Consider the following 27,140-nt stretch of genomic DNA (forward strand, 5'->3'; position numbering starts at 1 on the left):
TAAGTAGTTTCAATGCTTGCTATGGCCTCTATGTATCCCTATGGGTAGTTGCTATCAATTTTGTGAAGTTTTGATGGAAAAAATTTGTGAACTAAAAATTCTAATTTTGGTTCATAGGAAAAATTGTACGCGGACATGAATATCTTCAGGAAGTTTGGCTCAAAGAAGAATTCCAAGGGTGTTATTGGGGAGTCTTCTGAGAGTGATCTCCACCCTCGGAGGTTGGCGGAGGTACGGCCGTGCGAATGGCCGCACACCCCGTTCCTGTAAGAGGCTGGAATTCATGAGTTCACGCAATTTATTGCTAATGCCGGCCTCACTGACTTCATCGCAGATGAGTGTGACCAGCACCAAATCCTCACAAACATCTTTGTTCAGAGCTTTACTTTCTTGCCTAGAAATGATCCTCCTGAAGTGAGCTTTGATCTATATGCTGAAAACCCTCAGATACCACTGACTGAGTTTTGTGACACATGCATGATCCCGTCTGATGGGAGCTTGGCTGAGCCTAGGCCGGCCGAGTTTGAGGCCTTTTATCGCACTTTGACAGTGGGTGATGAGAGAGGAGTGTTAGCCATCACTGCCGCTGGCTTACATTTGCACTTTTTATTGCCAAATGCTTGCTTGCCAGGGAGAAGGTGGGTGCACTTAGTTCACCAGACCTTGTTGTTTTATGTCGTGCACCAGAGGGCGACAACACGCATAGCTTGGGAGCTATTGTGGCTCATCGCCTGCATCTTAATAAATCCTAGGGTAAAATACATGGTGGGATTTTTGCCACTCGTTTGGCGGCTCGATTCAATGTTGAGATACGCCCTCATGATTACCCTCTGACTAAGGTTTACCTAGACCTTGCAGCCATGGAACACCATCACTTTCTTGCACATGATCGTCCTGACATTGCCATTCCTTACAACCTGGTCTATAGCGTTAACACTCGTGATGTTATTCCATTGCCTGCGCCTGCTTTGTTTGATTCTGCTGCCAGGGGCGGATACCGGATTATGCTTGCAGACATCATCGCTTACTGGAATGCTCACGCTGCTTCAGAGGCTACGGAGGAGCCTCAGCGGTGGGATGAGTGGATGCCTGCTCCTCAGGATCCCTACTACCCTCAATGCTACTGATCGATCACCAACTTAGGCCAAAAGCCTAAGCTTGGGGGAGTACGTGTTCTCACCGACATTATATTCATGTTCATGCATATCACTCTATTTTTCGGTGTTCACACTTTTTCATTGTATCATCCATGCTCAGATTTATATTTTTGCTTTCTTCTTGTGTGTTTGAAAAACTTTAGAAAAACCAAAAAAATTAGTTGTAGTCAATTTACTTTCTATGCATGCTTAGTAGTAGAATTAAAAAGAAAATCCTAAAAGATTTCCTTGTCCTTCTTTTGCTTGTTGGGAGCTTTCCCGTGTAAATAGTTTTCTCGTTTTTGATTTTCCCTTTTATTTGCTTGTTCAAGAAAACCAAAAACTCCAAAAATATTTCAGTGTGTTTATCTGAACTTCTTTTCCTTTTATTCGAGTCTTACCGAGGAGAAGACCACGATGAAAATGTTGAGCGGCTCTCATATGAATAATTGTTGAACTAATAAACAGCACATTTACCTTGTCTTCTCCTGTTGAATAAAATGTTTGCAGATTCCAGCTTAGTCCACGGCACTCTTGCACTATTATTATTTTCATATCATTCGGTCAAGCAAGTGAAAGGCAATAATGATGACATTCGATGAACTAGCCGTGGCAAAGAGAAACTGGTATGAACTCGACATGTTCTGTTTGTGTAAATATGTTTAACCTAGTATCCATGATTCAGCCCATTATGATTAAGCATGTCTGCAATGACAATTAGAGATTATAGTTTCTCATGCCATGCATAAGTAGCTAGGAGTGAATAATGATTTATCTTGGATATCAACATAGCATTAAAATGATTGTGATGTAGTATGATGATATGGTATCCTCCTCTGAATGTTTGAGTGGCTTGACTTGGCACATGTTCATGCATGTAGTTGAATCAAAACCATCATAGCCTCTATGATTTATGTTCATGGTGTTCATATCCTACTCATGCTAGTGTCCAATGTTATTTATGCATAATGCATGGTTATGATCGTTGTTGCTCTCTAGCTGGCCGCTTCTCAATCTTAATTGCTAGCCTTCGCCTATACTAAGTGGGAATTCTGCTTGTACATCAAAAACCTTGAACCCAAAGTTATTCCAAATGAGTCCACCATACCTACCTATATGCGGTATTACCCTGCCGAGTAAATTTGCATGTGCCACCTCTAAAAACTTCTAAAAATTATCCTTTTTGTGTGCCTGGATCATTCATGGAACGACAGGAGGTGGTCGGTATCTTCCATGCTAAGCGGGTTATTCTCAGGTCGAGTGTTTATTCACTTGCCATCGCACGAGAAAATGGGCGGTAATAGGGATTCCCAGTCCCGAACTCAAAAATGCAAATAATTAAACAAAACTCCCCCGGGACTGATGTTGGTATGGACGGCACCCGTTGTTTCGGACAAGCCGTGGAGTGTGATTGATGGTGGAGGGGGAGTAAAACTTTACTTTATCGCTTGGGAACCGCCACTAGCGTGCTTAGCATGGAAGATGTTGATAAATGATGGTCGTGAAGTGAATAAGAAGGGTGCATGTCTCAAAATATCATTTATCTCTGTTTTAAAAATTGAACTCTGGCACCTCTGCAAATCACTGCTTCCCTCTGCGAAGGGACTATCTATTTACTTTTATGTTGTGTCACCACCTTCTAAAACAAGCGCCAGAAACTGAGTAGAGCACAACTGTCATGACTAATGTAGGGTGCATCATAACTGGATCTTTTCTACCATGAATAACAATGTTTAGTCGCTGCTTGAACTTTGGAGGTGCTCTGCATTTATGTTTTGCGGTCTCAAAAAGGGCTAGCGAGATACCACTATTGTCATATTATATCATGGTTGTTTTGACAACATGTTGCTGTTTGAGATATTTTATTATTGCTCGCTAGCTGATTATCATTGATATGAGTCATTACAATCTTTAAATGTTATTGTTGACATGGTTAGTTATAATGTTGGCTGAAAACCTGGGTGCTGTTTAAGCTTATTTATGCAAACAAGAGCAAAAGAGTTCGTAAAAGTTTTTCTTTCTCACTTTTAGTTTATCAACTGAATTGCTTGAGGACTAGCAAAGGTTTAAGCTTGGGGGAGTTGATACGCCTCCAACGTATGTACTTTCTCTCACGCTTTTCCTCTTTTTTGGGACTATAATTTGCATGATTTGAATGAAACTAACCCCGGACTAACGCTGTTTTCAGCAGAACTACCATGGCGTTGTTTTTGTGCAGAAATAAAAGTTCTCGGAATGGAACGAAACTTTGCGAGGATTTTTTATATCAATAATAAGAATTTCTGGAGCCAAGACCTGCCGAAGAGGGGCACCTGGGTGGGCACAACCCACCAGGGCGTGCCCCCTCTCCTGGCACGCCCAGGTGGGTTGTACCCACCTGGTGGCCCCGCAGACGACCCCCCTGATACTCTAAAATCACATATTTCCAGAAAAAATCAGGGAGAAAGAATTATCTTGATCCACGAGATGGAGCCGCTGCCAAGCCCCATTCTTCCTCGGGAGGGCAGATCTGGAGTTCGTTTGGGGCTCCGAAAAGGGGAATCTTCGTTCTTCGTCATCACCAACCCTTCTCCATCGCCAATTCCATGATGCTCCCCACCGGGAGTGAGTAATTCCTTCGTAGGCTCGCTGGTCGGTGAGGAGTTGGATGAGATTCATCAGGTAATCAAGTTAGTTTTGTTAGGGCCTGATCCCTAGTATCCACTATGTTCTTAGACTGATGTTGCTATGACTTTGCTATGCTTAATGCTTGTCACTTTGGGCCCAGGTGCCATGAACTCGGATCTGAACCGTTTATGTTACCACCATTATATCCATGTTCTAGATCCGATCTTGCAAGTTATAGTCACCTACTACGTGTTATGATCCAGAAAGTTCAACTTAAGAACTCCGGTTTGCAAAAAGAATCAACTCGAAAGAAGCAACGAAAGTCAAACTGCGAAAGAAACAAGCTTCGTTTACTAATCTGGATCTAGGTCAAATTTTACAGTAGCAAAATCTTGTTTGAGTAGGTTAAACGGAACTCTAGGCGCTTGAATCGCCTGATTCCGATAAACAAGAGAAAAGTTAAACAGAAACGAAGATTCGATCAGAAATCGAATCTGAGAAAAATAGCGGAAAAATCCGACGAAAAAGAAAAACGAACGAACGGTTAAAGAACGGACGTTCGTTAACAGACAAAAACCGACGAACGCGTTCGTTAAAACGAACGGTTCGGTGAACGCTCGCAAAATAATAAAACCGAAAAAAAACCGATCTAGGGTTTAAAAAAAAAAGAAAACCGGCAAAACGAGGCGGGGTCTACCTCGTCGGGACAGAGCTCCGGCGGGGCTCCCATGCTCCAGTCGAGGGGCGGCGAGGGCGGCGGGGCTTGGGGCTCGGGGGGGTGCGAGGGGCGGCGGGGTTCGGCGGTGAACGGCGGCGGCTCGGGCTCGGCTCCGGCGGCGGCGAGCGAGGCGGGTGCGGGCGGCGGCGGGCGAGGTGAGAGAAGAGGGGGGGTGCGGGGGTATATAAAGGGGGGGCAGCAGCTTGGAGGAGGGGGCAAGCTCCGGCGGGGTCCCGTACTCGCCACGGACTCGGCGGCGGCGTCCCGTGCGCGGAGAGGACGACGGGGCGGGATGGGCCGGCGCTCGGCTGGGCCTCGGCCCGGTCGGGCGGCGCGCAGTTTTTTTTCTTTCTTTTTTTAAAAACGTTCCGCGGAAAAATTTGTAGAAAAATAAATAAAAGTCCAAAAAATATAAAGTAAATTTTCCCCGTCTAGTTAGAAAATCTAGAATAGGGTGAACATTTTTTAACACAAAATAAATTTTTGAAAACATGCAATATTTTTAATGCAATAAAAATGGCAAATAAAATCCGAATAAAATCCAATAGATGATTTTAACATTTTTCCTCCAGTATTTCAATTGTTTTGGAGAAGTCATATTTTCTCCTCTCATTTATTTTGTTTAATGAAATATTTTTCCGGAGAGAAAATAATTAAAACCAAAATCCTCGTTTTATTATTTGATGAAAATCAAATATGAGAATTCGAGAAAATCCCCAACTCTCTCCGAGGGTCCTTGAGTTGCTTAGGATTTATCGAGGATTTGTCAAAATGCAATAAAATATGATATGCAATGATGATCTATGTATAACATACCAAATTGAAAATTTGGGATGTTACAAACCTACTCCCCTTAAGATGAATCTCGCCCTCGAGATTTGGGTTGGCTAGAAAACAGGTGGGAGTGGTCCTTCCGTAGATCTTCCTCTCGCTCCCAGGTGGCTTCATCCTCCGTGTGGTGACTCCACTGGACTTTGCAAAACTTGATAACCTTGCTGCGGGTAACTCGGCTGGCATACTCAAGAATCTTAACTGGTTTCTCCTCATAGGTCAAATCACTTTCCAGCTGAATCGCTTCCAGTGGCACAGTATCTATCAGTGGTATCTCAGCCATCTCTGCGTGGCACTTCTTCAATTGGGAAACGTGAAATACATCATGGACTCCAGACAATCCTTCGGGCAATTCCAGCTTGTAGGCAACCTCTCCCATACGATCCACAACTCTGTATGGTCCGATAAAACGGGGCGCTAACTTTCCCTTAACTCCAAAGCGCTTCACTCCTCGAAGTGGTGATACTCGAAGATACACTCGGTCTCCAACTTCGTGAACTGTCTCTTTTCGTTTAGAATCAGCATAACTCTTCTGCCTGGACTGGGCTACCTTGAGCCTATCACGAATCAACCTCACTTTCTGTTCAGACTCCTTAATCAAATCTGGTCCAAACAACTGACGGTCTCCAACTTCGTCCCATAACAGCGGTGTTCTACACCTCCTTCCGTACAAGGCTTCGAAAGGGGCCATCTTCAAACTAGTCTGATAACTGTTGTTATAAGAAAACTCCGCATATGGCAAGTTGTCGTCCCAACTAGATCCATAATCTAGTGCTCAAGCTCTCAACATGTCCTCCAAAATCTGGTTGACTCTCTCGGTCTGTCCATCTGTCTGTGGGTGAAAAGCTGTACTAAATTCTAGCCTGGTTCCCAATGTTTCATGCAACTGCTTCCAAAACTTCGAGGTAAATTGGCTTCCTCTGTCTGATACAATGGTCCTTGGAACTCCATGCAAACATACGATCCTGGTCATGTATATCTTTGCCAACTTAGCACTGGTGTAAGTGGTCTTCACGGGAATAAAATGAGCCACTTTCGTCAAACGGTCGACTACAACCCATATTGTGTCATAGCCTGAACGAGTCCTGGGTAATCCTGTGATAAAATCCATGCCTATTTTATCCCACTTCCATTCGGGTATCGGCAATGGTTGTAGCAATCCTGCTGGCTTCTGATGCTCTGCCTTCACTCTCTGACATACATCACAAACTGCTACATATTCTACAATATCCTTCTTCATTCCGGTCCACCAGAAAGTATTCTTCAAATCCAAATACATCTTCGTATTCCCTGGGTGAATCAAGTACGGTGAATCATGGGCTTCTTGCAAAATCAACTTCCTGATCTCCGGATCATTTGGTACATATACGCGGTCCTCAAACCATAAGGTATCGTGCTCATCCTCACGAAATCCCTTGGCTTTACCTTTGCTCATCTTCTCCTTTATCTCTTCAATCTCCTTGTCTGTCTTCTGAGCTTCTCTGATCCTTTCCATCAAGGTAGACTGAATCTCCAGCGTCGCTAAATAGCCTCTTGGGACTATCTCCAAACATAGCTCGCGAAGGTCCTCGGCTAACTCCTGAGGTAACTCTCCTGTCATGAGGGTGTTGACATGACTCTTGCGGCTCAACGCGTCTGCTACTACGTTAGCCTTTCCTGGGTGATAATGCAATCTCATATCATAATCTTTAATGAGCTCCAACCATCTCCTCTGTCTGAGATTTAACTCCTTCTGCGTGAAAATATACTTCAAACTCTTGTGATCTGTATACACCTCACAATGGTTTCCGATGAGAAAATGTCTCCATGTCTTCAATGCATGCACCACGGCTGCTAATTCCAAATCATGCGTAGCATAATTCTTCTCATGGGGTTTAAGTTGTCGTGAAGCATATGACACAACTCTTCCTTCCTGCATAAGCACTGCTCCAAGTCCTCGACGAGAAGCGTCGCAATAAACTTCATAATCCTTGCGTTGATCTGGCAGAATCAACACTGGTGATGTAACCAATCGTTTCTTCAACTCTTGGAAACTAGCTTCACATTCCTCAGTCCAATTGAATTTGGTGTCCTTCTTCAATAGCTCAGTCATGGGCTTAGCAATCTTCAAGAAATTCTCGATGAATCTCCGGTAGTATCCTGCAAGTCCAAGAAAACTCCGGATTTCCCCAACTGTCGTGGGTGATTCCCAACTTGTCACTGTGTCAACCTTGGCAGGGTCCACCGCTATTCCTTCTCCAGAAATAACATGTCCGAGGAATCCAACTTCCTTCAGCCAAAATTCACATTTGCTGAACTTGGCATATAACTGATGTTCTCTGAGCTTCTCAAGTACCAATCGTAAATGCTCCTCATGCTCTTCCTCGTCCTTGGAAAAGATTAAAATATCATCAATGAACACCACGACGAACTTATCCAGAAATTCCATAAACACTTTGTTCATCAGGTTCATGAAATAGGCAGGTGCATTAGTCAGACCAAATGACATAACGGTATACTCATACAATCCATATCTGGTGGTAAATGCCGTCTTGGGTATATCCTGCTCTCGTATTTTTAACTGATGGTATCCTGATCATAGATCGATCTTGGAAAATACTTTAGCTCCTTGTAAGCGGTCAAACAAATCATTGATCATCGGCAGCGGGTACTTGTTTTTGATGGTCACTTCATTCAATCCTCGGTAATCAACAACCATCCTCAGCGATCCATCTTTCTTCTCCACTAGAAGTACTGGTGATCCCCAAGGTGACGAACTTGGGCGAATATAGCCTTTATCCAGTAACTCCTTGATCTGCTTCTTAATTTCGTCCAAATCTTTTGCGGGCATCCTGTACGGTCTCTTAGATATTGGCCCTGTGCCTGGCAAAAGTTCAATCAAGAACTCAATGTCTCTATCTGGCGGCATGCCTGGCAACTCTTCTGGAAATACATCCGGATAATCCTTCACCACTGGTACTTCCTCCTGTACAACTCCTGATAAGGAATTTACTTGAGTCCTCTTCGGCATATGCCAGGATACATACTTAATCCTTTTTCCTTCCGGGGTGGTAAGCAAAATCGTCTTGCTGGCACAATCGATGTTTCCTCCATACAACGATAGCCAATCCATTCCCAAAATCACATCCAAACCTTGCGACTCCAAAACTATGAGGTCTGAGGGGAAAACATGCCTACCAATGGCCAATGGTACCTGAAAACATCCTTGGCTGGCCATATACTCTGCTCCTGGCGAGGTTACTAACATAGGGGTTCTGAGAACTTTGGTGGACAGCTTAAACTTATTCACAAATCCCCTTGATATGTATGAATGCGATGCACCAGTATCGAAAAGAACGGCTGCAGTAAATGACTTAACCAAAAACTTACCTATTACTGCATCAGGCTGAGCTTCAACCTCCTCCACGCTCACGTGGTTCACATGCCCTTTGTTGAACGGGTTCGGCTTCTTCCCAGAGCTTCCATTGCCATTTCCATTTTGGGCTTCAGGACATTCATTGGCATAATGTCCGTTCTTCTGGCACTTAAAGCAAGTGACTTGGCTCAGGTCCCTCTTGGCTGGGGTAGATGGGTTGGTGCGGTACTGTCTGTTGCTTCCTCCATTCCCATTACCATTTTTAGAGCCATTATGGTTGTGCGAACTACCTCCTCCATGGGTATGCTGAAACTGTCCTCCCAGCTTCGGGGCAAAACGAGGCTTTTGTTGAGCTCCAGAATTGTACTTCCCTTGTCCATACTTCCTCTTACGGTTTTCAATCTACTGTTGCTTTCCTTCAATCATGAGAGCTCTATCTACCAGCTCCTCGTAGTTGTTGAAAGTTGCTACCATCAACTGCATACTCAGCTCATCATTCAGTCCTTCCAAAAACTTCTCCTGCTTGGCTGCATCTGTAGCAACATCATCTGGTGCATAACGTGCTAACTTACTGAAATCCTCAACATACTGGCCTACAGTGCGTCCTCCTTGGCGTAGGTTGCGAAACTCACGCTTCTTCATAGCCATAGCTCCTGCTGAAACATGAGCTGTACGGAAAGCTTGCTGAAACTGGTCCCATGTGACAGTGTCAATAGGGTGCGTGGCTGTATAATTCTCCCACCATGATGATGCGGGTCCATCAAGCTGATGTGCGGCAAAACGCACTCTTTCCGCATCTGTGCATCCTGCAGTGGTCAACTCCCTTCCAACTTTGTGGAGCCAATCATCTGCTACAATCGGCTCGGTGCTATTGGAAAACACCGGCGGGTTTAGCCTTAAGAAACGGGCTAAGTGATCAACAGGTGGTGGTGGCGGTGGGTTGTTGTTGTTGCCTTGGTTCTGCACTAACACTTGCATCAGGGCATTCTGTTGCTGAATCAACTGGGTGATCTCTGGTGGGAAAACAAATCCGGTGTCGCGTCTCGGAGGCATCTGATAGGTTTAGAAAAAGATGAGAGTTAAGAATAGAATGAGGTCTAGAGAGAAAACACTACCCATATGCTCATGAGACAATTTCAATCAATATCACTCAATCAATTCAAACAAGGCAAAACAATCGATCTAACTAGCGTTACAAAGTGCTTGAACTATACTATTAAATGGGGGAAAACTACTACTGATATGGTGGTCTAATAAAATTCTAATCCGTTGAAGACTCCATGATGTCTGCTCCAGCTTCGTCAACAAAGTCATCTTCACTTGGTTCCGAGTCAGTGTCGTCGATGATGATGTAGTTATCCGGACAAGTGCATTCGTCGACTTCTACTTTTGGCACTGGATTTCCCATGAATACTCCAATCTTCTTCTCCAGGTCGTCATTCTTTCCTACTAGTGCGATGATTTCCTCCATATAATCCTCGCATGTAGCCTTGAGTTCTTCTTGGAGCTCCTTGATCTTCGTTAATGCCTTCTTCAGTTCTTCCTTGTCCGTGCACATCTGGTTCTCCTGGCGACGAATATGTTGGTTCTGCTCCTGAATGAAGGCTGCAATTGATCCATCCTTCTTGGTTCTGATCATCTCCCATTGTGCGTCTCGGCGTCCACAAATTTGGTAAATTGTATCCTTAAGCTCCTGGTGATAGACTTCTCCAATGCGTCCCATGGCGATGTGTGCGGCCATGCTCTTCCCTAAACTCCAGGTTGGTGCTTCAAAAACCAATCTTATGGGTTCAGTAACTGGCACAAACGTCCTTCCTGGAATGTGAACTTGAATCTTCCAGCTCTCCTCTTCAGGTAATGTGGCTTTGTAGGTTCCGATGATGCTTGGTATTCCTATGTTCAAGTACTTGGTGACTTCCTTCAAGTGTCGACCAAACGGCGTGTCTTCATCTGGTTGCATGAACTTGCTCCTTGCATCCGCCATTCTGAAAAGAGTAGAAAGTGGAGAGGGGTCAGAAATGAGAAGAGAGAAGCTTTCTAGGGCTTAAGCTTAGTGGTCGTGTCCTACAGTCAGCGTGTGCTCTGATACCAACTTTGTAGCGACCAGACCTCAAATAGTCTGTGCTGCTGTGCACCAGTGTCATCCCTGGATCAGTAATGCTGACACACACAGTACAAATGGAGGATTTATAACAGAGTAGCAATCACACACTTATTACATCGAATATCTCCAAAGAGAATAAGTATGATAAATATGGCTTAAGGCCATCTAAAAATGATAACAGCGGAAGACTTGGAAGATAAGTGAGTCCATCAACTCCAGCGGCATCACTGAGTATAAGACCACGACCTAAGGCACCTTACTCGTCGTCTGAAAAGTCTGCAACATGAAACGTTGCAGCCCGAAAACGGGTCAGCACATAGAATATGCTGGCAATGTAACACATAGAAATAATGAACAATAATAATGCTACACTACATGCATATATGGCCGGTGGAAAGCTCTATGGTTACAGTTTTGCGAAAAGCCAATTTTATCCTACTTCAAAGGAATAAATTTTATTTAACTATCATGGTGGTTGTGAAACATTGAGATGGTTGACAGCATCTCAATCCCAATTAAAAGTCATCAATAACCCAACAAAATTAATAGAAGTAACATGGTGATGAGATTCACATGACAATCCAAGTACTAGATACTCAAGTTGTCCATAACCGGGGACACGGCTAACCATGATTAGTTTGTACACTCTGCAGAGGTTTGTGCACTTTTCCCCACAAGACTCGATCTCCTCCGTTGGATTACTCGCACTACATGGTGTTTGAGTAACGGATGACCGAGACACGGTCTTTCAGAAGTGTTTGCACCTTACGTATGGGTAGACAATTACACCTACTTTCCCCTACATCTGCTAGTCTACCACTGTAAGAGTTCACACAACTTAGTCAACTATGCTAGAGCCCATAATAGCTTGCGGCTGCACACGGAAGTTTCTAGCATGAATAATCTCATGATCCCTTTGAACCTGGGTGGCGGTCCAAAAGAAAAACAGGCAATCCTGGAATACCCAGGTACCTCAATCCACCCAGATGTGAGTTTTAGTTGCCACCTTAAGTAAACCATTAATTAACAATCTCACATCTGTCATGGAAATCTCTCAAACCCAATCCACGTCTACGAGCATAGCATGGCAATATAATAGCCAACGTAGAAGTAACTCCCAAGGGTTTGATAATAAAACAGGTAATAGGTACTACCTCAACTACTTCCCAGTTCCCACAATTTAATTAGATCCTAATCATGCAATTGTTTGAGGAATAGATCTAATGCAATAAAACTGGGTATGGAAAGTATGATCAAAGTGTTACTTGCCTTGCTGATGATCCGCAAAACCTAGCGATTCGAAGTAACAAGCGGCACACTCCGGGTACTCTATCGCAAACAAACAAGCATACAATCAGTACTCATCTAATGCACAGGTAAAACTCGAATGAAAGATCCAACCAGAAAATTCAACTTAAGAACTCCGGTTTGCAAAAAGAATCAACTCGAAAGAAGTAACGAAAGTCAAACTGCGAAAGAAACAAGCTTCGTTTACTAATCTGGATCTAGGTCAAATTTGACAGTAGCAAAATCTTGTTTGAGTAGGTTAAACGGAAATAGAATTTCGAGACAAAACTCTAGGCGCTTGAATCGCATGATTCCGATAAACGAGCGAAAAGTTAAACAGAAACGAAGATTCGATCAGAAATCGAATCTGAGAAAAATAGCGGAAAAATCCGACGAAAAAGAAAAATGGACGAACGGTTAAAGAACGGACGTTCGTTAACAGACAAAAACCGACGAAAGCGTTCGTTAAAACGAACGGTTCGGTGAACGCTCGCAAAATAATAAAACCGAAAAAAAACCGATCTAGGGTTTTTTTTAAAAAAAAAAAGAAAACTGGCAAAACGAGGCGAGGTCTACCTCGTCGGGACAGAGCTCCGGTGGGGCTCCCGTGCTCCGGTCGAGGGGCGGCAAGGGCGGCGGGGCTTGGGGCTCGGGGGGGTGCGAGGGGCGGCGGGGCGGCGGGGTTCGGCGGCGGCTCGGGCTCGGCTCCGGCGGCGGCGAGCGAGGCGGGTGCGGGCGGTGGCGGGCGAGGTGAGAGAAGAGGGGGGTGCGGGGGTATATAAAGGGGGGCAGCAGCTTGGAGGAGGGGGCAAGCTCCGGCGGGGTCCCGTGCTCGCCACGGACTCGGCGGCGGCGTCCCGTGCGCGGAGAGGACGACGGGGCGGGATGGGCCGGCGCTCGGCTGGGCCTCGGCCCGGTCGGGCGGCGCGCAGTTTTTTTTTTCTTTCTTTTTTTTAAAAACGTTCCGCGGAAAAATTCGTAGAAAAATAAATAAAAGTCCAAAAAATATAAAGTAAATTTTCCCCGTCTAGTTAGAAAATCTAGAATAGGGTGAAATTTTTTTTAACACAAAATAAATTTTTGAAAACATGCAATATTTTTAATGCAATAAAAATGGCAAATAAAATCCGAATAAAATCCAATAGATGATTTTAACATTTTTCCTCCAGTGTTTCAATTGTTTTGGAGAAGTCATATTTTCTCCTCTCATTTATTTTGTTTAATGAAATATTTTTCCGGAGAGAAAATAATTAAAACCAAAATCATCGTTTTATTATTTGATGAAAATCAAATATGAGAATTCGAGAAAATCCCCAACTCTCTCCGAGGGTCCTTGAGTTGCTTAGGATTTATCGAGGATTTGTCAAAATGCAATAAAATATGATATGCAATGATGATCTATGTATAACATACCAAATTGAAAATTTGGGATGTTACAAACCTACCCCCCTTAAGATGAATCTCGCCCTCGAGATTCGGGTTGGCTAGAAAACAGGTGGGAGTGGTCCTTCCGTAGATCTTCCTCTCGCTCCCAGGTGGCTTCATCCTCCGTGTGGTGACTCCACTGGACTTTGCAAAACTTGATAACCTTGCTGCGGGTAACTCGGCTGGCATACTCAAGAATCTTAACTGGTTTCTCCTCATAGGTCAAATCACTTTCCAGCTGAATCGCTTCCAGTGGCACAGTATCTCTCAGTGGTATCTCAGCCATCTCTGCGTGGCACTTCTTCAACTGGGAAACGTGAAATACATCATGGACTCCAGACAATCCTTCGGGCAATTCTAGCTTGTAGGCAACCTCTCCCATACGATCCACAACTCTGTATGGTCCGATAAAATGGGGCGCTAACTTTCCCTTAACTCCAAAGCGCTTCACTCCTCGAAGTGGTGATACTCGAAGATACACTCGGTCTCCGACTTCGTGAACTGTCTCTTTTCGTTTAGAATCAGCATAACTCTTCTGCCTGGACTGGGCTACCTTGAGCCTATCGCAAATCAACCTCACTTTCTGTTCAGACTCCTTAATCAAATCTGGTCCAAACAACTGACGGTCTCCAACTTCGTCCCATAACAACAGTGTTCTACACCTCCTTCCGTACAAGGCTTCGAAAGGGGCCATCTTCAAACTGGTCTGATAACTGTTGTTATAAGAAAACTCCGCATATGGCAAGTTGTCGTCCCAACTAGATCCATAATCTAGTGCACAAGCTCTCAACATGTCCTCCAAAATCTGGTTGACTCTCTCGGTCTGTCCATCTGTTTGTGGGTGAAAAGCTGTACTAAATTCTAGCCTGGTTCCCAATGTTTCATGCAACTGCTTCCAAAACTTCGAGGTAAATTGGGTTCGTCTGTCTGATACAATGGTCCTCGGAACTCCATGCAAACATACGATCCTGGTCATGTATATCTTTGCCAACTTAGCACTGGTGTAAGTGGTCTTCACGGGAATAAAATGAGCCACTTTCGTCAAACGGTCGACTACAACCCATATTGTGTCATAGCCTGAACGAGTCCTGGGTAATCCTGTGATAAAATCCATGCCTATTTTATCCCACTTCCATTCGGGTATCGGCAATGGTTGTAGCAATCCTGCTGGCTTCTGATGCTCTGCCTTCACTCTCTGACATACATCACAAACTGCTACATATTCTGCAATATCCTTCTTCATTCCGGTCCACCAGAAAGTATTCTTCAAATCCAAATACATCTTCGTATTCCCTGGGTGAATCGAGTACGGTGAATCATGGGCTTCTTGCAAAATCAACTTCCTGATCTCCGGATCATTTGGTACATATACGCGGTCCTCAAACCATAAGGTATCGTGCTCATCCTCACGAAATCCCTTGGCTTTACCTTTGCTCATCTTCTCCTTTATCTCTTCAATCTCCTTGTCTGTCTTCTGAGCTTCTCTGATCCTTTCCATCAAGGTAGACTAAATCTCCAGCGTCGCTAAATAGCCTCTTGGGACTATCTCCAAACATAGCTCGCGAAGGTCCTCGGCTAACTCCTGAGGTAACTCTCCTGTCATGAGGGTGTTGACATGACTCTTGCGGCTCAACGCGTCTGCTACTACGTTAGCCTTTCCTGGGTGATAATGCAATCTCATATCATAATCTTTAATGAGCTCCAACCATCTCCTCTGTCTGAGATTTAACTCCTTCTGCGTGAAAATATACTTCAAACTCTTGTGATCTGTATACACCTCACAATGGTTTCCGATGAGAAAATGTCTCCATGTCTTCAATGCATGCACCACGGCTGCTAATTCCAAATCATGCGTAGCATAATTCTTCTCATGGGGTTTAAGTTGTCGTGAAGCATATGACACAACTCTTCCTTCCTGCATAAGCACTGCTCCAAGTCCTCGACGAGAAGCATCGCAATAAACTTCATAATCCTTGCGTTGATCTGGCAGAATCAACACTGGTGATGTAACCAATCGTTTCTTCAACTCTTGGAAACTAGCTTCACATTCCTCAGTCCAATTGAATTTGGTGTCCTTCTTCAATAGCTCAGTCATGGGCTTAGCAATCTTCAAGAAATTCTCGATGAATCTCCGGTAGTATCCTGCAAGTCCAAGAAAACTCCGGATTTCCCCAACTGTCGTGGGTGATTCCCAACTTGTCACTGTGTCAACCTTGGCAGGGTCCATCGCTATTCCTTCTCCAGAAATAACATGTCCGAGGAATCCAACTTCCTTCAGCCAAAATTCACATTTGCTGAACTTGGCATATAACTGATGTTCTCTGAGCTTCTCAAGTACCAATCGTAAATGCTCCTCATGCTCTTCCTCGTCCTTGGAAAAGATTAAAATATCATCAATGAACACCACGACGAACTTATCCAGAAATTCCATAAACACTTTGTTCATCAGGTTCATGAAATAGGCAGGTGCATTAGTCAGACCAAATGACATAACGGTATACTCATACAATCCATATCTGGTGGTAAATGCCGTCTTGGGTATATCCTGCTCTCGTATTTTTAACTGATGGTATCCTGATCCTAGATCGATCTTGGAAAATACTTTAGCTCCTTGTAAGCGGTCAAACAAATCATTGATCATCGGCAGCGGGTACTTGTTTTTGATGGTCACTTCATTCAATCCTCGGTAATCAACAACCATCCTCAGCGATCCATCTTTCTTCTCCACTAGAAGTACTGGTGATCCCCAAGGTGACGAACTTGGGCGAATATAGCCTTTATCCAGTAACTCCTTGATCTTCTTCTTAATTTCGTCCAAATCTTTTGCGGGCATCCTGTACGGTCTCTTAGATATTGGCCCTGTGCCTGGCAAAAGTTCAATCAAGAACTCAATGTCTCTATCTGGCGGCATGCCTGGCAACTCTTCTGGAAATACATCCGGATAATCCTTCACCACTGGTACTTCCTCCTGTACAACTCCTGATAAGGAATTTACTTGAGTCCTCTTTGGCATATGCCGGGATACATACTTAATCCTTTTTCCTTCCGGGGTGGTAAGCAAAATCGTCTTGCTGGCACAATCGATGTTTCCTCCATACAACGATAGCCAATCCATTCCCAAAATCACATCCAAACCTTGCGACTCCAAAACTATGAGGTCTGAGGGGAAAACATGCCTACCAATGGCCAATGGTACCTGAAAACATCCTTGGCTGGCCATATACTCTGCTCCTGGCGAGGTTACTAACATAGGGGTTCTGAGAACTTTGGTGGACAGCTTAAACTTATTCACAAATCCCCTTGATATGTATGAATGCGATGCACCAGTATCGAAAAGAACGGTTGCAGTAAATGACTTAACCAAAAACTTACCTATTACTGCATCAGGCTGAGCTTAAACCTCCTCCACGCTCACGTGGTTCACATGCCCTTTGTTGAACGGGTTCGGCTTCTTCCCAGAGCTTCCATTACCATTTCCATTTTCGGCTTCAGGACATTCATTGGCATAATGTCCATTCTTCTGGCACTTAAAGCAAGTGACTTGGCTCAGGTCCCTCTTGGCTGGGGTAGCTGGGTTGGTGTGGTTCTGTCCGTTGCTTCCTCCATTCCCATTACCATTCTTAGAGCCATTATGGTTGTGCAAACTACCTCCTCCATGGGTATGCTGAAACTGTCCTCCCGGCTTCGGGGCAAAACGAGGCTTCTGTTGAGCTCCAGAATTGTACTTCCCTTGTCCATACTTCCTCTTACGGTTTTCAATCTGTTGTTGCTTTCCTTCAATCATGAGAGCTCTATCTACCAGCTCCTGGTAGTTGTTGAAAGTTGCTACCATCAACTGCATACTCAGCTCATCATTCAGTCCTTCCAAAAACTTCTCCTGCTTGGCTGCATCTGTAGCAACGTCATCTGGTGCATAACGTGCTAACTTACTGAAATCCTCAACATACTGGCCTATGGTGCGTCCTCCTTGGCGTAGGTTGCGAAACTCACGCTTCTTCATAGCCATAGCTCCTGGTGAAACATGAGCTATACGGAAAGCTTGCTGAAACTGGTCCCATGTGACAGTGTCAATAGGGTGCGTGGCTGTATAATTCTCCCACCATGATGCTGCGGGTCCATCAAGCTGATGTGCGGCAAAACGCACTCTTTCCGCATCTGTGCATCCTGCTGTGGTCAACTCCCTTCCAACTTTGCGGAGCCAATCATCTGCTACAATCGGCTCGGTGCTACTGGAAAACACCGGCGGGTTTAGCCTTAAGAAACGGGCTAAGTGATCAATAGGTGGTGGTGGCGGTGGGTTGTTGTTGTTGTTGTTGCCTTGGTTCTGCACTAACACTTGCATCAGGGCATTTTGTTGCTGAATCAACTAGGTGATCTCTGGTGGGAAAACAAATCCGGTGTTGCATCTCGGAGGCATCTGATAGGTTTAGAAAAAGATGAGAGTTAAGAATAGAATGAGGTCTAGAGAGAAAACACTACCCATATGCTCATGAGACAATTTCAATCAATATCACTCAATCAATTCAAACAAGGCAAAACAATCGATCTAACTAGCGTTACAAAGTGCTTGAACTATACTATTAAATGGGGGAAAACTACTACTGATATGGTGGTCTAATAAAATTCTAATCCGTTGAAGACTCCATGATGTCTGCTCCAGCTTCGTCAACAAAGTCATCTTCACTTGGTTCCGAGTCAGTGTCGTCGATGATGATGTAGTTATCCGGACAAGTGCATTCGTCGACTTCTGCTTTTGGCACTGGATTTCCCATGAATACTCCAATCTTCTTCTCCAGGTCGTCATTCTTCCCTACTAGTGCGATGATTTCCTCCATATAATCCTCGCGTGTAGCCTTGAGTTCTTCTTGGAGCTCCTTGATCTTCGTTAATGCCTTCTTCAGTTCTTCCTTGTCCGTGCACATCTGGTTCTCCTGGCGACGAATATGTTGGTTCTGCTCCTGAATGAAGGCTGCAATTGATCCATCCTTCTTGGTTCTGATCATCTCCCATTGCGCGTCTCGGCGTCCACAAATTTGGTAAATTGTATCCTTAGGCTCCTGGTGATAGACTTCTCCAATGCGTCCCATGGCGATGTGTGCGGCCATGCTCTTCCCTAAACTCCAGGTTGGTGCTTCAAAAACCAATCTTATGGGTTCAGTAACTGGCACAAACGTCCTTCCTGGAATGTGAACTTGAATCTTCCAGCTCTCCTCTTCAGGTAATGTGGCGTTGTAGGTTCCGGTGATGCTTGGTATTCCTATGTTCAAGTACTTGGTGACTTCCTTCAAGTGTCGACCAAACGGCGTGTCTTCATCTGGTTGCATGAACTTGCTCCTTGCATCCGCCATTCCTAAAAGAGTAGGGAGTGGAGAGGGGTCAGAAATGAGAAGAGAGAAGCTTTCTAGGGCTTAAGCTTAGTGGTCGTGTCCTACAGTCAGCGTGTGCTCTGATACCAACTTTGTAGCGACCAGACCTCAAATAGTCTGTGCTGCTGTGCACCAGTGTCATCCCTGGATCAGTAATGCTGACACGCACAGTACAAATGGAGGATTTATAACAGAGTAGCAATCACACACTTATTACATCGAATATCTCCAAAGAGAATAAGTATGATAAATATGGCTTAAGGCCATCTAAAAATGATAACAGCGGAAGACTTGGAAGATAAGTGAGTCCATCAACTCCAGCGGCATCACTGAGTATAAGACCACGACCTAAGGCACCTTACTCGTCGTCTGAAAAGTCTGCAACATGAAACGTTGCAGCCCGAAAACGGGTCAGCACATAGAATATGCTGGCAATGTAACACATATAGAATAATGAACAATAATAATGCTACACTACATGCATATATGGCTGGTGGAAAGCTCTATGGTTACAGTTTTGCGAAAAGCCAATTTTATCCTACTTCAAAGGAATAAATTTTATTTAACTATCATGGTGGTTGTGAAACATTGAGATGGTTGACAGCATCTCAATCCCAATTAGAAGTCATCAATAACCCAACAAAATTAATAGAAGTAACATGGTGATGAGATTCACATGACAATCCAAGTACTAGATACTCAAGTTGTCCATAACCGGGGACACGGCTAACCATGATTAGTTTGTACACTCTGCAGAGGTTTGTGCACTTTTCCCCACAAGACTCGATCTCCTCCGTTGGATTACTCGCACTACATGGTGTTTGAGTAACGGATGACCGAGACACAGTCTTTCAGAAGTGTTTGCACCTTACGTATGGGTAGACAGTTACACCTACTTTCCCCTACATCTGCTAGTCTACCACTGTAAGAGTTCACACAACTTAATCAACTATGCTAGAGCCCATAATAGCTTGCGGCTGCACACGGAAGTTTCTAGCATGAATAATCTCATGATCCCTTTGAACCTGGGTGGCGGTCCAAAAGAAAAACAGGCAATCCTGGAATACCCAGGTACCTCAATCCACCCAGATGTGAGTTTTAGTTGCCACCTTAAGTAAACCATTAATTAACAATCTCACATCTTTCATGGAAATCTCTCAAACCCAATCCACGTCTACGAGCATAGCATGGCAATATAATAGCCAACGTAGAAGTAACTCCCAAGGGTTTGATAATAAAACAGGTAATATGTACTACCTCAACTACTTCCCAGTTCCCACAATTTAATTAGATCCTAATCATGCAATTGTTTGAGGAATAGATCTAATGCAATAAAACTGGGTATGGAAAGTATGATCAAAGTGTTACTTGCCTTGCTGATGATCCGCAAAACCTAGCGATTCGAAGTAACAAGCGGCACACTCCGGGTACTCTATCGCAAACAAACAAGCATACAATCAGTACTCATCTAATGCACAGGTAAAACTCGAATGAAAGATCCAACCAGAAAGTTCAACTTAAGAACTCCGGTTTGCAAAAAGAATCAACTCGAAAGAAGAAACGAAAGTCAAACTGCGAAAGAAAGAAACTTCGTTTACTAATCTGGATCTAGGTCAAATTTTACAGTAGCAAAATCTTGTTTGAGTAGGTTAAACGGAAAGAGAATTTCGAGACGAAACTCTGGGCGCTTGAATTGCCTGATTCCAATAAACGAGCGAAAAGTTAAACAGAAACGAAGATTCAATCAGAAATCGAATCTGAGAAAAATAGCGGAAAAATCCGACGAAAAAGAAAAACGGACGAACGGTTAAAGAACGGACGTTCGTTAACAGAGAAAAACCGAAGAACGCGTTCGTTAAAACGAACGGTTCGGTGAACGCTCGCAAAATAATAAAACCGAAAAAACCGATCTAGGGTTTTTTTTTTATAGAAAACCGGCAAAACGAGGCGAGGTCTACCTCGTCGGGACAGAGCTCCGGCGGGGCTCCCGTGCTCCGGTCGAGGGGCGGCGAGGGCGGCGGGGCTTGGGGCTCGGGGGGGGTGCGAGGGGCGGCGGGGCGGCGGGGTTCGGCGGCGGCTCGGGCTCGGCTCCAGCGGCGGCGAGCGAGGCGGGTGCGGGCGGCGGCGGGCGAGGTGAGAGAAGAGGGGGGGTGCGGGGGTATATAAAGGGGGGCAGCAGCTTGGAGGAGGGGGCAAGCTCCGGCGGGGTACCGTGCTCGCCACGGACTCGGCGGCGGCATCCCGTGCGCGGAGAGGACGACGGGGCGGGATGGGCCGACGCTCGGAAAATCTAGAATAGGGTGAACATAATTTTTAACACAAAATAAATTTAAAACGTTCCGCGGAAAAATTCGTAGAAAAATAAATAAAAGTCCAAAAAATATAAAATAAATTTTCCCCGTCTAGTTAGAAAATCTAGAATGGGGTGAACATTTTTTAACACAAAATAAATTTTTGAAAACATGCAATATTTTTAATGCAATAAAAATGGCAAATAAAATCCGAATAAAATCCAATAGATGATTTTAACATTTTTCCTCCAGTATTTCAATTGTTTTGGAGAAGTCATATTTTCTCCTCTCATTTATTTTGTTTAATGAAATATTTTTCCGGAGAGAAAATAAGTAAAACCAAAATCCTCGTTTTATTATTTGATGAAAATCAAATATGAGAATTCGAGAAAATCCCCAACTCTCTCCGAGGGTCCTTGAGTTGCTTAGGATTTATCGAGGATTTGTCAAAATGCAATAAAATATGATATGCAATGATGATCTATGTATAACATACCAAATTGAAAATTTGGGATGTTACAGGAAATTGATCCAGTTGGGGCACGCTGGGTGCACCCACCGGGTGTAGACCCTGAGACTGCTGTCGAATTTTTGAATCGGCGGTGGTCTTAGAACACGTTTGCTTGTAGTTCTTCACTCGGACCGGTCAGGCCGAGCCAACTGGAAATTGATCCAGTGGGGGCACGCTGAGTGCACCCACTGGGTGTAGTCCCCGAGACCGCCGTCGAATGTTTGATTTGGTGGGGGACTGAGAGTTTTATTTGGTATCAACTGGATTTTCTCCTCCCCACTCGGAAGTAGATAAATATTTGAGAATCTTTTGTCGTCATCGACTGAATTGTTTCTTTGTTGATCTCAGAAAATCTGTGAGCTCAGGACCCAGTATGCTGCCCTGGTGAAGGAGACGCTCCAGCTCTGACTGGATTTGGAATTGGGGAAAAGGAACTTGGCTCGTGCTCAAGCAGAGGTGAAGACCATGGGAGGTAACTCTTGTCAATCGTGTGCACTGTCGTCCTTTCTTTCCGTCCTTTGAGCCGAGTAGTTTCACTCGAACAGATGTGCATAGTGTGAACCGTCGGCTTCAAGTGCGACTCGAGAATGTTGTTTCTTTAGACACCATGAAGCAGGCTCTCGAAGATAAGGATAAAGCACTTGCGGGGGTGCAGAAGGCGGCTAAGGAGAAGGCCGAGGCCACTGAGGCAAAGCTAGCCTCAGTTGGCAAGTTGGAAGAGGAGAACGCATCTCTAAAGGCTGTCATTGAAGAGGAAAAGAAGGAGGCCGCCGAGCTTAAGAAAGAGCAAGTCGAGTGGGCCAAGAAGGTTGAAGATCAGGCGAATGCCTTTGAATCGAAGAAGACAACCCTGAATGACAAGGTTGACCAGCTCACCCCGAAGAGGGACACGCTGGAGAAGTATTTGGGAGGCTTTGCAAAGAAGATGTACGCCATGCTTGAAGGTACCTCTCTTTGCTCAAATGAATTTCTGTGAATCTCGAAAGCGATGCCATAACTAACCCTTTGCTTCCTCCTCGTGTAGAATTCTGTCAGAATTTCGAGCTGGAGACTGAGCGGATTGAGACGGATCTGGATCCCACTAAGTCACTCGTCAAGGAACATGCTGCGACTTGAAGCTCGTCTCAACGATGCCCTGGATACATCACCCGTATGAGGGCTGCGCTGGCGAAGATAGATAAAGAGTTGTGGCCAAAGGATATACTCCAGAGTGATCTTGAATCAATGATGACCCGAATCGATGAGATCCCTGGCCGGGTGCAGGCATGGAAGAAGTTTGCCGCTCGATGCGGGGCTGATGTGGCGCTTTCACTCGTCCGTGTCCATTGCAAAGATGCCAAGGAAGAAAAGCTGAAGACTCTCCAGGTTGCGAACATGAAGAAGCTCAAGTTTGAAGACTTCATGGAGACTTTCATCGAGGCAGCCACTCGGATTGCGAATGGCATAGACTTGGATACTTTCATCGAGCCAGCGAGTCCCACTAGTGCGTGAGAGAAAACTTAAGACCCGAGTATCTTTCAGTTAGAGCTTACTTGCCTCGGTATGCCGAGCGATTTTGTATCCGCTAAAACTCCTTCGGGCTTTCAGCCTGAGTACTTTTATCTGCGCTCGGGATTCTGGATTTATCCGAATGTTGCTTTTCAGTTTCTTGCATGGTTAAGTCTATTTCATAACTTAGGCGAAGGCGGGCTCGCGGCTAAGTCTCCGAGTGAGAGGGATGCTCGTCACTCGGAGTAGTCTTTAACTTAGGCGAAGACTAGTCCATAGCTAAGCCCCTGAGTGAGAGGGATGCTCGTCACTCAGAGTAGTTTTCAACTTGGGTGAAGACTGGTTTGCAGCTAAGCCCCCGAGTGAGAGGGACGCTCGTCACTCGGAGTAGTTTTTAACTTAGGAGAAGACTGGTTCGCAGCTAAGCCTCTGAGTGAGAGGGACGCTCGTCACTCGGAGTAGGTTCTAACTTAGGCGAAGACTGGTTCGCAGCTAAGCCCCCCGAGTGAGAGGGACGCTCGTCACTCAGAGTAGGTTTTAACTTAGGCAAAGACTTGTTCATAGCTAAGCCCCCCGAGTGAGAGGGATGCTCGTCACTCGGAGTAGGTTCTTACTTAGGCGAAGACTGGTTCGCAGCTAAGTCTCTGAGTGAGAGGGATGCTCCTCACTCAGAGTAGTTTTTAACTTAGGCGAAGACTGGTTCGCAGCTAAGCACCCGAGTGAGAGGGACGCTCGTCACTCGGAGTAGTTTTTACTTAGGCGAAGACTAGTTCGCAGCTAAGCCTCCCGAGTGAGAGGGACGCTCGTCACTCGGAGTAGTTTTTAATTTAGGTGAAGTCTGGTTCGCAGCTAAGTCCCCGAGTGAGAGGGATGCTCGTCAGTCGGAGTAGTTTTTAACTTAGGCGAAGACTGGTTCGCAGCTAAGCCCCTGAGTGAGAGGGACGATCGTCACTCGAAGTAGTTTTTAACTTAGGTGAAGACTGGTTCGCAGCTAAGCCCTCGAGTGAGAGGGACGCTCGCCACTCGGGGTAATTTTTAACTTAGGCGAAGACTGGTTCGCAGCTAAGCCCCCAAGTGAGAGGGACGCTCCACACTCGTAGTGGGTTTTAACTTAGACAAAGATTGGTTCACAGCTAAGTCTCCGAGTGAGAGGGATACTCGTCACTCGGAATAGGTTTTCAACTTAGGCAAAGACTGGTTCGCAGCTAAGCTTCCCACTGGGGGTTTGGAACATCCGTCCGTGCAAGTGAAATCATCGAAGGACTGCAGGAGTCATGTCTTTGATAAGCAAATATTTCTTAAAGTACTCTTATTACATCCTGACAATTCAATCGTCAAGTATAGAATCGACAAAGAAGATTGGCGTTCTAGGCACGCGGCTCATCGATCTTGTTTGCGAGGTTGTAGAGGTGGTAGGCCCCATTGTGTAGCACCTTGGTGACAATGAAAGGGCCTTCCCATGCGGGGGTGAGCTTATGCGGCCGCTGCTGATCCACTTGGAACACAAGGTCTCCTTCTTGGAATGCCCGACCCTTGATGTGTCTGGCATGGAAACGTCGTAGGTCTTGCTGATAAGAAGTCGACCGTATTAGGGCCATCTCTCGCTCCTCCTCAAGGAGGTCCACGGCGTCTTGCCACGCCTGTTCAGCTTCCGCTTCTGAATAGAGCTCCACTCGGGGCGAGTTGTGGAGGAGATCACTCGGCAGCACGGCTTCGGCTCCATACACCATGAAGAAGGGGGTGCGACCCGTGGACCGATTGGGAGTCGTCCTTAAACCCCAAAGGACTGACGACAGTTCAGCCACCCACGCTCCGGCCGCGTGCTCGAGATCATGCATGAGTCATGGTTTCAACCCTTGAAGGATAAGGCCATTCGCCGTCTCAGCCTGATCGTTCGACTGCGGTTGTGCAACGGATGCGTAGTCCACCCGAGTGCCTTGGGCGGCGAAGAACCCTCTGAACTCTTCTGAATCAAAGTTTGAGCCATTGTCTGTGATAATGCTATGTGGGACTCCATATCTAAATATCAACTCTCTCATGAACTTGATGGTTGTGCGTGAATCTAGCTTCTTGATGGGTTTGGCTTCAATCCACTTGGTAAACTTGTTGACTGCCACGAGCAGATGGGTGAAACCACTAGTGCCTGTCCTGAGCGGTCCAACCATGTCCAATCCTCACACGATAAACGGCTAGACGAGTGGTATGGTCTTCATGGTGGATGCAACTTTATGGGACAAGTTTGCATAGAACTTGCATCTGTTGCAATGCTGGACGATCTCTTTGGCAGCTTCATTGGCACGTGGCCAGTAAAAACCGGCTCGGTATGCTTTGTCTACGATTGTCCGAGATGACGCATGATGACCACAGGTTCCTGAGTGAATCTCTTCTAGGATCAATCGACCTTCCTCTAGAGAAATAGATCGTTGGGCCACACCAGTGACACTTTCTCTATATAGCAGTCTGTTCATCACAGTGAAAGCTTTGGACCTACGGACAATCGACGTGCCTCGACTTCATCCTCTGGGAGTTCTTGCCTGAGCAAATATGCAATGTACGGCACTGTCCAGTCAGGTGTAATTACCAGAATCTCCATAACCAAGTCAATGACTGCAGGGACCTCGATTTCAGTCGGGTAGAGGTACTTATCGCCTGAGGGGGCTCTTCAGTGAAAGGATCTTCCTGCATCGATGGGGGATGGAGGTGCTCAAGGAACATGTTGTTGGGGACAGGCTTCTTAGCGGACCCGATCTTTGCCAAATCGTCAGCTGCTTGATTTTTCACTCAGGGAATGTGATGAAGCTCCAGACCCTCAAATTTCTTCTCTAACTTTCTCACTACATTGCGGTATCCTGTCATAGCGGAGTTTCTGACATCCCATTCTTTCATCACCTGATTGACTACCAGATCTAAGTCTTCGTATACCATCAGGCGATGAGCGCCGAGTGAGATGGCCATACGCAACCCGTAGAGGAGTGCTTCGTATTCGGCCTCATTGTTGGAGGAATTGAAGTGAATCTGCAGGAGGAAACTGAGTTGATCGCCTTTTAGAGATACGAAGACCACTCCGGCGCCAGAACCATTCAACATCTTGGATCCATCAAAGAACATAGTCCAGTGCTCCGGGTGGATCTGAGTCGGTTGTTGCTGTTCTGTCCATTCGGTCATGAAATCTGCGAGTGCTTTGGGACTTGATCGCCTTCTTCGCTTCAAACTTAATATCCAAAGGAAGGAGCTCGATGGACCACTTGGCCACTCGGCCGGTTGCATCCCGATTGTTCATGATTTCAGACAACGGGGCATCACTGATGGCTGAGACCAAGTGTTCTTGGAAATAATGTGCAACTTTCTTCGTTGTTAAGTAAATACCATAGACAAGCTTCTGGTAATGAGGATACCTCTTCTTAGACGGAGTCAGGACTTTAGATATGTAATACACTGGTCGCTGAACTTTGTAGGCCTTGCCTTCTTCTTCTCGCTCCACTGTGAGGACTGTGCTGACGACTTGGCCCATGGCCGCAATGTACAAAACTAGAGGCTCTTTGTTGTTCGGGGCAGCAAGCACCGGCTGGGTGGAGAGCAGGGCTTTGAGCTCAACAAACGATGCTTCTACTTCAGGGGTCCACTCAAACGTATGGGACATCTTCATCAACCGATATAAAGGCAATGCCTTTTCTCCGAGATGAGAAATGAACCGGCTCAATGATGTGAGACAGCCTGTAAGCCTCTGAACATCGTGCACGCGCTCAAGGTGCTTCATTCGGACAATTGCGCTGATTTTCTCGGGATTAGCATCTATCCCTCGTTCGGAAACGAGAAAACCGAGTAACTTGCCTCCAGCACTCCAAAGGTGCACTTGGACGGATTCAGCTTGATGGCGTACTCTCTCAGATTGGCAAAGGTTTCAGCGAGGTCAGCCAGCAGGTCGGAACCTTTGCGTGACTTGACCACGATATAGTCCATGTAGGCCTCAATATTCCGGCTGATCTGAGTGAGAAAGCACTTCTAAATCATGTGCATAAAG

Source organism: Aegilops tauschii, chromosome 2 (assembly GCF_002575655.3).
Source record: "Aegilops tauschii subsp. strangulata cultivar AL8/78 chromosome 2, Aet v6.0, whole genome shotgun sequence".
NCBI classification, from domain to species: Eukaryota; Viridiplantae; Streptophyta; class Magnoliopsida; order Poales; family Poaceae; genus Aegilops; species Aegilops tauschii.